A 14,635-nucleotide genomic window follows, 5' to 3' on the forward strand; every position below is an offset into this window, starting at 1 on the left:
CTTCAGAGTAAAAAAAAAAAAAAAAAAAAAAGTGTATTCCTGGACAACCTCCGTGAGAAATCTGCGGGTCCGTCCACTGTTCACGGTCCTTGCCCTTCCCGCTGATCGCTCTTTCGCACTGACCGTTAGAAGTGACGTCACGGCGCTGCCGACATACATACACTATCTGATCAGACTAGATTCTGTGACGTCAGAACATTTACTGCGGAAGCCGCACGAAAAATCCTCATCACAGGGACAAATTCCCAGCACGCGGCTGATGTAGCGCAATATCTCCTCAGTTTCGATAAACTTTATTAGCAGCATTCCTGCCATCACAATTCCGTTACTCCCCTCCGGTCCCCATACAATCATTCTCGCCGTTACCTCCATGTTCTCGTTACACGTCATAGCCCAGGGTGATCACCTCCGCACGTACCTACTCCAGGCTCGGACTCCATGATCTCATCTCCGTCTGTCCAATTATATTCATGTGAAGCAGACAGACCTATTTCGGGTCCGCTTCTAGTTTTCATCGAAAGGACCTTTCCTTCACGGACCATGTGACGTGTTCTAGCCAATCAACATTTTAAGGCAAAAAAAAGCACCATTCATTCAAGTCACACATCTTACGTGAAGGACCTTTCAGTTGTCCCACGTGACCAATTCTGGCCAATCAGCACTGACAATCCTGAGTAGCGCAGCCAGCGTTGTGGCAGATGCTCCGGTCCGGCATCTTCACTCGGCGCTCTCACTAATCGGCGTGTGTTCAAACTGATGCGTTACTAAAAGCTAACTACTGGCATTACAATGGTAGCAAGGAAATGGTCATATTTTTTAGCTTTTTTTTTTTTTTGCGCTCCTGCTTCACGAGCCATCACGTTTTATTTTTTTCACATACAGCCACTTGAGTTGTTATTTGCCGCACAAGTTGTAGTTTTCAATGACAGCATTTAGGCTGCTTTCACACATCAGGTTTTTTTTTGCAGTGCGGCACAATCCGGCTCAAAAACCTATGCAACGGATGCGGTTAAAAAAAAAACGGGTCCGTTGCATAAGGCTACTTTCACACATCCGGATTTTGCTCTGCGGCACAATACGGCGTTCTGCAGAAAAACCGCAACCGGCTTTTGTAACGCCGGTTGCGGGTTTTTTTGCATAGACTTACATTAGTGCCGTATTGTGCCGCAGGGGCTTGCGTTCGGTTCGTTTTTTGCCGCATGTGGCAGATTTAGCCGATGCGGCGGCCGGATAGAACGTTCCCTGTAACGTTTTTTGCTCCGGCAAAAAACCGCATCCGGCCGCTGCGGCGCCTTTTCAATGCATGCCTATGGATGCCGGATGCGGCGCGATGCGGAAAAAAACGCATCCGGCCGCCGCATGCGTTTTTTTCCACTGCGCATGCTCAGTAGCGTGCCGCAACCGGAAAAAACCGGACCGACCGCATGTAAAAACTTATGCAAAGGATGCAATGTTTTCGCCGCATCCGTTGCATAGGTTTCACAGCCGGATTGAGCCGCACGGCTCAAACCGGATGTGTGAAAGCAGCCTAAGTTCTTCCATGCGGCCCGTCCGTTTTGTGACGGATGCGGCTTGATACTGAGCATGCGCAGTGCAAACAACCGCATCCGGCGTCCATAGGCTTGGATTGTAAATCGCGCCGCATTGCGCCGGATCCGGCGCTATGCGTTTTTTTCGCCGCACAAAAAAACGTGCCAGGCAATGTTCCATCTGGCCGTCGCATGGGCTAAATATGCCACATACGGCAAAAACCGGACGCAACGCAAGGCCATGCGGCACAATACGGCGCTAATGCAAGTCTGCGGAAAAAAACGCAACCGGCGGCAAAAAAAACCGGTTGCGTGTTTTCTACAAAGTGCTGTATTGTGCCGCTCAGCAAAAACCGGATGTGTGAAAGCTTTAACATACGGTTTAACATCGATCTGTTCACACACTGCTGCGTATTTTGAGGTCACAGAGATGCACCTAAATGCATGCATTTCCTTTTCCCAGCAAAGTCTATGAGATTTCTATTTTGCTGTCCGCACTGGGCATCTTTTTTGGCTGCATCTTGGCTGAGTTTTTAAAGTTGCAGCATGTCAGGTTTTTTTGCGGTTTTTCCAGCATTTTTGAGCCCTCCAGTCAATAGATTTGACTTAAAAAACTCATTGGTAAAAATGCGTAAAAAATGCACACATTTTTGCCACGGGTGCGTTTTTTGAGGCTAAAAACGCTGCATCTTTGTGGTTAAGAAAAAAATGCAGTGTGTGAACATACCCTAAATCATTTTATATTTTCATAGATTGGACTTTTTTGATGCAAAGAAAACAATTATATTACTTTTTTAAAATGGTTTAATATATTTTTGAGGGGAGGAAAGAGGCCGACTCAGTCCTGTATGGGATTACATTTATTACACATAAGTGAATATTATTATTAGGCTACTTTCACACTTCCATCTTTTTGCATCAGTCATAATCAGTTATGTGACTGATGCAACAGATGGGTTGCAGATAGGGGCACAACTGATGTGACTTATGCTGCAATACAACGGATCCGTTTTATTTTTTTACTGTTTGAAAGGATATCAGTTGATCATTCACAAAAGCTGGCCGCCCGGCGATCAGCTGATTGTTCACAAAAGACGGCCGATCAGCTGATCATTACGGCCGCTGGAACTGGAACTGAATTTACAGTAGATCATGCTTTTTTCCGATGTGCATGCTCAGCAAAAAACCGATCCGCCGCACACAAAAAAATGTTGCATTGTGCGTTGCTCCAGCCCAACATTCAGTCACTCCACGATGGATCCGTCGCGGGACGGATGCAACGCAGTGCCATCGGTCGCAATCTGTCGGTAATAAAAGTCTATCGGGGAAAAACGGATTCCTGCAAAATATATTGCAAGATACCATATTTCCTGATTGCGACCAGGGGCGTAACTACCGCGGTCGCGATTGCGACCGGGCGGTTAGGGGCCCGCGGCCGCCTGGCAGATCAGCAGCCAGCTCCTTTCTGAGGAGCTGCGCTGTTCTGCCGCAGACTGCGTGGCAGTCGCTATATGACCCGGTAGCCGCCGCTGACACCGGGCCCCCCTGCCTGGTGTCAGCGGTGGCGTCACCGCGCTCCCGTCACTCACCGCGCTCCCGTCACCGCGTTCCCGTCACTCACCGCGCTCCCGTCACTCAGCCGGCGCCGCTCTATGCATCATCAGTCTTCCCCCGTGCCTGCGCGGTGAAGTCACTCCTGTGCGACTGCTGTGTGTGGTGAGAGCACAGAGCGCAGGAGGACGCCGACCAGAGCCACGGGGGAACAAGGATAGAAGTAAGGACGGGCAGCGGTGAAACAAGTAGAGGTGAGGACAGAGCTGCGGTGCAAGGAGAAGAGAGGTGAGTACTTTTTTTTTTATTGTTTTTTTATAAATCAGTGATTACACGAGGAGGCTGGCTGCAGGACACATGGAGTCCTTGGGGGGCCTGGCTGCATGACACATGGAGGCCCTGGGGGGGCTGGCTGCAGGACACATAGAGTCCTTGGGGGGGCCCTGGCTGAAGGACACATGGAGTCCTTGGGAGGGACCTGGCTGCAGGACACATGGAGCCCTTGGGGGGGCCCTGGCTGCAGGACACATGGAGTCCTTGGGGGGGGCCCGGCTGCAGGACACATGGAGTCCTTGGGGGAGCCCTGGCTGCAGGACACATGGAGTCCTTGGGGGAGCCCTGGCTGAAGGACACATGGAGTCCTTGGGAGGGACCTGGCTGCAGGACACATGGAGCCCTTGGGGGGGCCCTGGCTGCAGGACACATGGAGTCCTTGGGGGGGGGCCTGGATGCAGGACACATGGAGTCCTTGTGAGGGACCTGGCTGCAGGACACATGGAGTCCTTGGGGGGCCCTGGCTGCAGGATACATGGAGTCCTTGGGGGGCCCTGGCTGCAGGATACATGGAGTCCTTGGGGGGGGCCCGGCTGCAGGACACATGGAGTCCTTGGGGGGGGCCCTGGCTACAGGACACATGGAGTTCTTGGGGGGGGGGGGCTCGGCTGCATGACACATGGAGTCCTTGGGGGGGCCCTGGCTGCAGGATACATGGAGGCCCTGGGGTGGGGGCTGGCCGCAGGACACATGGAGGCCCTGGGGGGGGGCTGGCTGCAGGACACATGGAGGCTCTGGGGGGGGCTGGCTGCAGGACACATGGAAGCCCTGGGGGGATGGCTGCAGGACACATGGAGTCCTTGGGGGGAGCCTCTGCAGCTCAAGGACTCCGTGTGTCCTGCAGCCAGCCCCCCCAAGGACTCCATGTTTCCTGCAGCAAGGCACCATGGAGGCCCTGGGGGGGGGGCTGGCTGCATGACACATAGAGACCCTGGGGTGTTTGCTGCATGACACATGGATACCCTGGGGGGGCAGGCTGCATGACACATGGAGGCCCTCGGGGGGCTGGCTGAAAGAAACATGGAGGTCTATGGGGCTGCATAATAAACATGAAGGTCTATGGGGCTGCATAATAAACATGAAGGACACCTTATACATGGACTATATGGGTGCATTATACATGGAGGGGTATGGGGCTGCATAATACAATATGAAGGTTTATGGGGCTGCATTGTAATACATATAGGACTATGGGGGCTACATTATGGGTGCCGAGGACAAAATGGATATCAGAACATGGGAAAGCTGTGTTCTGATAGAGGGATTTCAGATCATGGGAAACCTGGGTGCTGAGTGTAAGAGCCAAGTGTCAGCATCATTATCCTGTACCCCGAGTGTCAATGTCATTATCCCATACCCTAAGTGTCGGTGTACGTGGAGGGGGGGGGCCCGGTCCAAATTTTGCACCAGGGCCCATCAAACTCTAGTTACGCCACTGATTGCGACTGATGCAAAAAGACGGATGTGGGAATGTAGCCTTATTCCTAGAATTTCCCTAGAAGAAAAACTATTTAACCCTAAATGTATTCTACAGAAATCCCTCGTTTGTTTATTACTATAACAGAACCCCTAATTAATTATTAAAAAAAAAAAAGCTCAAGTTTTAATGTTCCAAATGATTTATTGGTGTGTTTCCGTTAAGGAATTTTCACACAACATTTTTTGCATAGGTTTGAACCCTGCGAGTTTTCAAAGAGGGAGATGCTTAAGGACATGTCAACATTTTTATTTTCTTGAAGCATTTTTTTGTGTCTTATTGGTCATTTCTTGAGCACTTGCTCAATTTTCTAAGGAAATATATTTTTAAGGTGATTGTGACATACATTTCTCACCAGATATCGGTAACACCACATATGCAAAGAAATCAAACCATAGATGTCCATAAATTATGTGTAATAATGATAAATGACACAGGAAAAAGTAATGAAAATGCTTACTGAAATTTATTTAATACTTTGTACAAAAGCCTTTGTTGGTGATGAGAGCTTCAAGATGCCTCCTATATGGAGAAAATAGTCACATGAATTGCTCAGGTGTAATTTTGGACCATTCTTCCACACAAATACTCTTCCAATCTTGACGGTTCCGTGGGCCTCTTCTAGGAACTCTGCACTTTAGTTCCTTCCATAAATTTTCTATTAGATTCAGGTCAGATTATTGGCTGGGTCATAGTAGCAGTTTTACTGTATTTTCTTTCTCTGAAACCAATTGAGAGTTTCCTTGGCTGTGTGTTTGGGATTATTGTGTTCCTAAAATGTCCACCCTTGTTTCATCATCATCATCCTGTTAGATGGCAACAGATTTTGATCAAACATGTCTCATTTCATTTGTCCATTCATATTTCCTTCAATGATATGAGGTTTGACACTGCTGAATGCTGAAAAACAGCCCACACCATGATCCCCACCTCCAAACCTCACTGTTGTTATGGTGTTTTTGGGGTGATATGCAGTGATTATTGGCCTCCAAAGATGGTGTGTATTGTGGTATCCAAAGAGTTCAATATAGGTCTCATCTGACCTGACTATATTCTCTCAGCATTACACTGGCTTGTCTACTTGTTGTTTAGCAAACTTTAAATGCACTTGAACAAGCCTCTTTTGTTCAGAAATGGAGTTTTGTATGGTGAGCGTACATACAGGCCATGAAGGTCGAGTGTTTTACTTAATATTTTATTTGAAAAAATTGTACCTGCTGATTCCAGATCTTTCTGTAGCTCACCTCAGGTGATTCTTGGCTCTTTGACAACTCTTCTGATAATCCTTTTCATTCCTGTGCCTGAAATCTTGTTGGGAGCACCTAGTTGTGGCCAGGTTATGATGAAATTATATTCTTTCCACTTCCAGATTATGACCCCAACAGTGCTCACTGGAACCTTCAATAGTTTAGAAATTCTTCTGTAACCAATGCCATCAGTATGTTTTGTAATAGTAAGATTACAAAGGTCTTGAGACAGCACACCGGTTTTACCCATCATGACATGTTTCTTGTGTGGCACCTTGATAATGAGACACATTTTTATAGGACATCAGTTGAATCAGCTGATATTATTTCTAAGTGACAGGCTTGCTTTCTAATTACTGATAGTTTTCAGCTGGGGTCATGACTTTCCATGGCTTTTTGCACCTCTTTTTCTTAATGTGTTCAATACTTTTTCCCTGTGTCATTTTTCTTTATTACACAACACTAAATTTTTGGACAGCTATGGTTTGATTTCTTTGCCTGTGTGCATTGGATGGGTTGTTACTGACATCTGGTTAGAAATTCATGTGAGTAGCACCTTTAGAAATATATTTACCGTATTTTTCGCTTTATAAGACGCACTTTTTTTCCCCCAAAATTGTGGGGGAAATAGGGGTGCGTCTTACAAAGTGAATGTAACTTACCGGGCAGTAATGCGGCGGTGGAGTGAGTCACAGGAGGTTGGTGCGGCCGCCATGGATCCCCCGGCAATCGGCTGCGGAGGCGGCCGCCATGGATCCCCCGGCAATCGGCTGCGGTGGCGGCCGCCATGGATCCCCCGGCAATCGGCTGCGGTGGCGGCCGCCATGGATCCCCCGGCAATCGGCTGCGGTGGCGGCCGCCATGGATCCCCCGGCAATCGGCTGCGGTGGCGGCCGCCATGGATCCCCCGGCAATCGGCTGCGGTGGCGGCCGCCATGGATCCCCGGCAATCGGCTGTGGTGGCGGTCACCATAGCTGAAATCTTTATCTGCGCCTGCGCTGCCTCCAACGCGACTTCCGGAATATGGCTGCGGAGGTGACGCAGGCGCAGATGGAGATCTCGGAGAAGTGAGATCTCCATCTGCGCATGCGCTGCCTTCCGTAGCCATTTTCCTGAAGTCCACCGCGCAGATAGAGATCGCGGCTCTCGAAGATCGCGATCTGCGCATGCGTGGGCTCCATGTTAGATATCCGCAGCAGACGGAGACTATCATAAGAAAGAGGAGAGAGAGAAGAACGATTCTCCCTCTCCTCACTAGGGCTGGATGCTGATTGGTGGAGACAACTTCTGCAGAGCTGCCTCCACCAATCAGTGATCTGAGCCTGACAAATGTTATCAGTTGAACGAAGGGTCCTAATAGGTGAGCAAAAAACACTGAAGGGGAACACAACCCCCATCATCAGCCTTCAGAATATACTGTATCAATTGGTGTATTCTGAAGGATGATGGGGGCTGTAGTCCTTTAGTGTAAACACTCCAGGCAGGGACTAATGTAGTGGCCAAAGTGTAAATGTGACTACCACCCCCCTCATCTTTCAGAATACAGCCATGTATGGTATACAGTACATGGGTGTATTCCTAAGGATGAGGGGGGTGGTAGTCCCAGATCCCCATCATGCAGGTCCCCCATAGCCATGTCATCCACGGATCCCACATAACAGTGCATCATCCACAGGTCCCCATAATAGTGCGTCATCCACAGGTCCCCCATAATAGTGCGTCATCCACAGGTCCCCATAATAGTGCGTCATCCACAGGTCCCCCATAGCAATGCGTCATCCACATTTCCCCCATAATAGTGCGTCATCCACAGGTCCCCCATAGCAGTGCGTCATCCACAGGTCCCCCATAGCAGTGCGTTATCCACAGGTCCCCCACAGCAGTGCATCATCCACAGATCCCCCCATAACAGACCCTCCTGTTGAGTCTAAATTGTTAAAATAATGTTTTTTTTAATTTTATTAAAATGTTTTAGCACACTATTTGGCTCAATTTTTTTTTTTAATTTTCCTCCTCTAAAACCTAGGTGCGTCTTATAATCAGGTGCGTCTTATAAAGCGAAAAATACGGTACTTAGAAAATTGGTGATGTGTTCAATACTTATTTTACCCACAGTATAACAAGCTAAATATGAATATTCATACACTGTGCAGCAGCACACTGCAATTAATGAATTCATGAACTCCAACATTGCTGTAAACGTTTTAAAACATAAGGTACTTAGCAATCTTTGACCAAGAACGCAAAAGCCATTCAACCACTTCAGGTATACCTTTAATAGGGATGGTCCCTACCAAACCAGCTTTACCTAAATGAGGAGTGAAAAGTGAATCAGGCCTAGCTCACAATTAAATCCTTGTGTGGGAAAGATGGGTGGATGAGGGTGGCTTTACATGCTACGATTTCGCTGCAGCGATCTCGTTGGGGTCACGGATTTTGTGACGCACATCCGGCCGCTGTAGCGATCTCGTTGTGTGTGACTCCAAGGAGCGATTTTGGATCGTTGCAAAAACGTCCAAAATCGCTCCTCGTTGACATGGGGGTCCTCTCCCAATTATCGCTGCTGTCGCTGGGGCGAAGTTGATCCTCATCCCTGCGGCAGCACACATCGCTACGTGTGACGCCGCAGGAACGAGGAACCTCTCCTTACCTGCCACACCCCAGCAATGAGGAAGGAAGAAGGTGGGTGGGATGTTCGTCCTGCTCATCTCCGCCCCTCCGCTTTGATTGGGTGGCCACTTAGTGATGTCGCTGTGACGCCGAGCGAACCGCCCCCCTTAGAAAGGAGGCGGTTCACCGGTCACAGCGACGTCGCCGAGCAGGTAAGTACGTGTTACGCTGCCGTAGCGATAATGTTCGCTACGGCAGCGATCTCCACATATCGGCATTACGATAGGGGCTGGTGCTATCACGCTCGCCATCGCTAGCATCGGCTAGCGATGTCACAGCGTGTAAAGCCCGCTTAAGGGTGATGAGCTTGGAGAAAGCCACACTCCCTAATATGTACTAAAATATGTATATGGGACACATAGCGGATTTGTGCACCTGTACATTAATTCAATGCTAAAGGCGTGCGTTTTTTGTTGTAGTACATATTGGGTGTTGTGGACCCCTCCACGGCTCATCACCCTTATCCACTCATCTTTCCCACACAAGGTTTTAATTGCAAACTATGCCTGGTTCACTTTTCACTTCCCATTCAGATAAGTCTGGTTTGGGACATGGAGAGATAGGACAATAGTGTTTAGGAACCATCCATATTAAAGGTGCACCTTGACGCGATTGGATGGCTTTTGCGCCCTTTTGCTAAGTACCTTACATTTTTAATGTTTATAGCAATATTGGATTTTATGTATTCATTCATTTGAAAGTGCGGCCTCAACATATACGTATATATCTGTATATTAGCCACATAGCGGATTTGTGCACCTGTACATTAATTTATTACTAAAGGTGTGCTGGTCCTATATTTTTTCTAAGCTAAATATGAATAACCGGGTGACAGTCGAAATAAAATGTCACACACCTGTAACATATATAAAAACCAAAAGAGAATAAACCATGCTGAACAAGGGCACAGATCAGCAGAATACAATACGCATTCTAGCAAATTAAAAATAAAACTTTATTTAAAATACATATAATGAAATATTTAAAAACTATTTTAAAAAAGTATAAAAGTTCCAATAATGACCATGGGGCTGCAACCTTATAAGAGCCCAGCCCCAGAGATCCTTCCCACCATCTACACATATGGAAAATATGAAGCCTAGAACTCTCCAAATGTATAATTATGTAGCGAGCTGATTAGAGCAGAACAGTATACAAATGGCAAAGTAATAACAACATGGAATTAATAAAACCAGTGTAAATCAACCAGATAGTGGGGTCTCTAAGTGTGAAGGGGAATTACTCCACGTGTTCAACAACCAGCAGTGGCTTCATTAGGGGTAAAGAGGGTCCTAATCTAATGAGCTTTATATAGTATCTGTATATAGGTATCTTGCAGTGAAAAACAATAAACAATCACTAGTAATTAGTATACATTAAAGTTACCTTTTTGTAGTGAGTGCATGGCCGCATTGACAACGCCAAACGGCGTGTAAACAATCACGCTGCGTAACCGTTTTGTTAGTGTCCAGAAGTGTCCAATTAGGCTACATGAAGATCTGTGTGTGCGCCGGAACTAGAGGACCCCTGTGAATATCAGCTCAGAGGACAAAAAGTAGTGCAACACCACCACCTAGTGGTAAAGAGTTGTTGTTGAAGCAGGTTTACTATTAAAGGGGTTGTTTACTACTTGGACAATCTCTTCTTAAATACTTTATTTCCCAATGTAAAATAAAAACACCATATACTCAGCTCCTTCCCGGAGGTGTTACAGCAATGTTTGCTAGACAGTTCTATGCCACATGAGCCCTACAGCCAATCAGGAGACGCTATTGAGCTGCTGCGCTCTTATTTCCTTGGACGTCCATCAGAAGTAAATCAGAGCGCAGCAGTTTATTAGCGACTACTGATTGGCTGCAGGGCTCATGTGGCATAGAACTGTCGCGCGAGCCTCGGAAGTCTCAGGTCGACATCAACTGAATGATGCCAGTACAGGAGGTGAGTATGGGGTATTTTTAGTTTACATTGGTAATATAGTACTTTAGAAGAGATTGTAAGAGTAGTGGACATTGCCTTTAAATAATTATATCCCACAACTGCAATATTTTTCATAGAGCATAGTATTTGCAGAATTACATACTGACCATTCCCGACAAACTTCCTTTCTTTTGTCCTTTTTCATCTCTCTGCCCCATTGTGCATCCAGTTTCACAGAGCTGATTAAAGGCTCATGCGCACGTTGCGTACTCACATGCATTTATGCTGCGTATTGCACTGCAGCGTAAATCCATGCGTCCTGCTTCCCCTGCACAATCTATGAAGATTGTGCATGAGATGTGCGCACGTTGCTTTTATGAAAGTGATGTGAATGTTAAAAGTTTGACCCAAATCTGGGCGTTCATAAAAGCAGCATGTTAAATATTTCTGCGTTCTGGATGCAGCTGCCACTCTGTCTATGGTGGGGGCAGCAGCCAGAGAGCATGAAATCAGCTTTTTTTAACAAAAATACTGCATTCATTATGCAGTCTTTCTGCAGAGATTTGAAGCGCACATGTGCTGTCAAATGGCTGCAGAATATTCTGCAGTTACGTGCGCATGAGCCCTAAGTGTTCCTCTGTGTTGCTCAGCAGCACACTGCTTCTCATGGGTGCTGCCAACACCTCCCTCAAAACTTCTGTGTCCCTCCACCCTTTATTTTCAGTGTACTCAAGCTAATATATGAATAAATTATATCCTATGCTTTTGTTCTCTGTATGTCCCTGTACTCGACACATTTTGTTTTGCTATATATACATTATTATTATTATTATTATTATTTATTTATAGAGCACCATTGATTCCATGGTGCTGTACATGAGAAGGGGGTTACATACAAAATACATGTACAAGTTACAGTAGACAGACTAGTACAGAGGGAAGAGGGCCCTGCCCTTGCGGGCTTACATTCTATAGGATTATGGGGAGGAGACAGTAGGTGGGGTGTAGGTGGGGCGGCAGCTCCGCACGGTGGTGGGGCGGCAGCTCCGCACGGTGGTGGGGCGGCAGCTCCGCACGGTGGTGGGGCGGCAGCTCCGCACGGTGGTGGGGCAGTGAGGTCATTCAAGGTTATAGGCATTTCTGAACAGATGAGTCATTAGTATTAGTAGAATACATTAGTATTTATCGTTTGTAAACCCTCCAGAGATTTCCTTATTTGTTTGTTCCTAAAATTAGATATTTGTATTTTTTTAAATGAGTGAAATGATCAAATATCACATCTCTGTGTAACAAAAGTACGTGAACATAACTGCACTTTAATGTTTCTTGAAAATGTTGCTTAATCCTGTACATCAACTTTGAGGATTTATAGAAGTGGTAGAGGAACATAAGAGCCAAGCACAGGGAAGCCAGCTGACAGAAGAGTGAAGCTGCACGCGCCACGGCACAGGTCTGCTCAGCACGCTTGCACAGCCAGCAATACAGGGTTGAATAGATAGATAGCATTGCACAAGATTGACCAAAATATTCCTAACGCTCATAGCACTCAATAGAAATTTTCTTTTCTTGAAGGGATTGTACATTTTGGAAATTATTTTCACGTTTTAATTTTATCTTTAATCTCTGTCAATAATGTAAGGTCATGGTCTGTTAACTTCTGCATAATAATTTAATAGCACTGAGTCAATTTGTTTTTACAAATATCTCTGAGATTCTGGTCAATCTGCCAATGTGGAAATATCTAAACTCATAGTCCCCTCGGAATGATAGCAGATCTACAATTTTCCTGATGGCTTTTTATATTCCACCAGATTCTTAAGGCTATGTCCGCACTTTTTTTGCCCAAATTTCTGCCACAAAAAGGCACCTTTTTGAACAGCATAGTGCGGACAAGAATCCCAAATTCCCATAGACTAAGCTTGAAAAGCAGAACACATCCATTTTGGCATTAAACGCTGCAGTTGAAAAAGCAGCAAAAAAGCAGGTAAAAAGCAAAGTGCGGACATAGCCTAAGGCAAGTTCAATAATACATGTCCCCCCTCTATCTAAAACTGTATATGTCAAAAACTGAACTCCTTGTTTTTCCCCCCTCTCTACCTTCCTAAACCCAATATTGCTGTTTCTGTGTGTGGTGCTCCCATTACTCCCCAGCAGCACGCCCATTGTCTTGCGGTTATGTTTGACTCAGTTCCTTCACTCTATACATTCAATCACTCTTTCATGTCACTTACATCTGAAAAACATCTCTAGAATTCGACCTTCAACTGCAAAAACTCTTAGGCTATGTGCGCACTTTGAGTTTTTTCATGCGTTTCCGCAGCGTTTTGAACTGCAGCGTTTTAATGCCAAAATGCATGCGTTTTGATTTTCAAGCAAAGTCTATGGGAAATTGTGATTTCTTGTGCGCACTTTGCTGTTCAAAACGGTGCGTTTCAGTTGCAGAAAATTTGGCAAAAACTCAGCGTTTAAAGAAGCAGCATGTCAATTGTTTTTGCCATTTTGGCAGCGTTTTGCTAACATTGAAGTCAATGAGAACTTTCAAAACGCATCCTAAATCAAAATCCCAGCATTTAACATGCTTTTTGGATGCAGAAAACATGCTTTTTTGACAAAATAAACGCATGCGTTTTTGACTTTTTAATCATGGTATGATATGTCCCTTTACACACACACATAGTCCGACAATTAAATCAATGAAAATCCATAATTTAACATTATTTTATGCATAAATATTAAAAAACAGTTATAAGTTTAATAAAATTAGCTATATTGTGTATGATTTTACTCATGATATTTGTTATCATTTTTCCCCTTTTTTTTCATAGTGTTTGAATGTTTAAACTTTATTTAGTAGTGTATTTGTATTCAAAACGCATCGGACTATAAGCAATGAAAAAGCATGTAAATCGTGGTAAAAATGCGGCTAAAACGCGGTAAAAACGCAAGCGTATTTTTAGCATTTTTATGGTCAAAACCAAATTTGACAAAGATAATTTCTGCCAGAGGATGCGTTTAGAACTGCAAGTAACTCAACGCAAAGTGCGCACACAGTCTTATTGTTTCCCTCTTACAAAACTCTCCCCTCTCCAATCCAACCTGAATGCACCATTAAGGATTGTATTCTTGCCCAACTACTACTCCTATGCCTCCACCCTGTTCCAGTCATTGCACTGGTTGCCCATCCACTACAAAGTTCAATATAAACTAATCCATTTCTCCCACAAAAACCTCCACAGTTCTGAACCACCCTACATCTCCTCCCTCATCTCTGTCTATCACCCTACCAGTGCCCTCTTTTCTGCTAATAACCTAAGACTAACATTTCCTCATAGACTGTAAGCTATGCAATAGATGACAAATAGAATATTCAAGATAACCAAATCTCCTTTGTTCACACAGAGCTTTTTTGGTACGTTTTTTTGCTAAGTTTTTTTGCTGACCAAAATCTCTTTTGCGTCATCTGCGTTTTTGGTGCGTTTTTTCTACAAAATGGGTTGTATCAATGAAAAAACATTGCAAAAACGCTGCAAAGAATTGACATGCTCATTCTTTGAAATCCGCAGCAAAAACACAGATATTTGACAAAACAGTCAGGAAAAAATCTGCAGGTGTTTGTGTGTGTGTATGACATTTCAGAAATCTCATAGACTTTGCTGGGACTCTAAAAAGCAGCTTTTTATTAGCATGGATTTGATATAACCAAGGCAAATCTACAGCTAAAAACTGCAGCAAAAACTTACCAAAAAAGCCCTTTGTGAACATACCCTGAGGCCTCTCTGGCCTCCAAATGCATTGTCATGTTTACCAAAAATCCAAGGAAGAATCATGTAAATGCCAATTTAGGAAAAGCACATCCTAACAAACTAAGAAAAGAATAGTATGAAAAACTCCAGCTCATATGCAATGTACA

The 14,635-nt window shown here is 45.3% G+C and overlaps 1 protein-coding gene across 5 annotated transcripts in view; it reads right to left on the reverse strand.

Annotated features, from left to right (window-relative positions):
* Positions 1–10,263, reverse strand: part of ATP8B4 (ATPase phospholipid transporting 8B4 (putative)) — a 500,578-nt gene extending 490,315 nt beyond the window's left edge. Inside the window, exon 1 of one of the 5 annotated variants that reach the window (XM_075345819.1) lies at positions 10,195–10,263. The gene's annotated coding sequence lies outside the window, so the exon portion shown is untranslated. Of the gene's footprint in view, positions 1–48; positions 159–366; positions 527–10,194 lie in introns of those variants that run through there. The other 4 variants (XM_075345815.1, XM_075345817.1, XM_075345820.1 and 1 more) reach the window with 4 other exon arrangements.
* Positions 10,264–14,635: the final 4,372 nt, after the last annotated feature.

The sequence above is a fragment of the Anomaloglossus baeobatrachus genome, chromosome 4 (genome assembly GCF_048569485.1).
Source record: "Anomaloglossus baeobatrachus isolate aAnoBae1 chromosome 4, aAnoBae1.hap1, whole genome shotgun sequence".
In the NCBI taxonomy this organism is placed as follows: Eukaryota; Metazoa; Chordata; class Amphibia; order Anura; family Aromobatidae; genus Anomaloglossus; species Anomaloglossus baeobatrachus.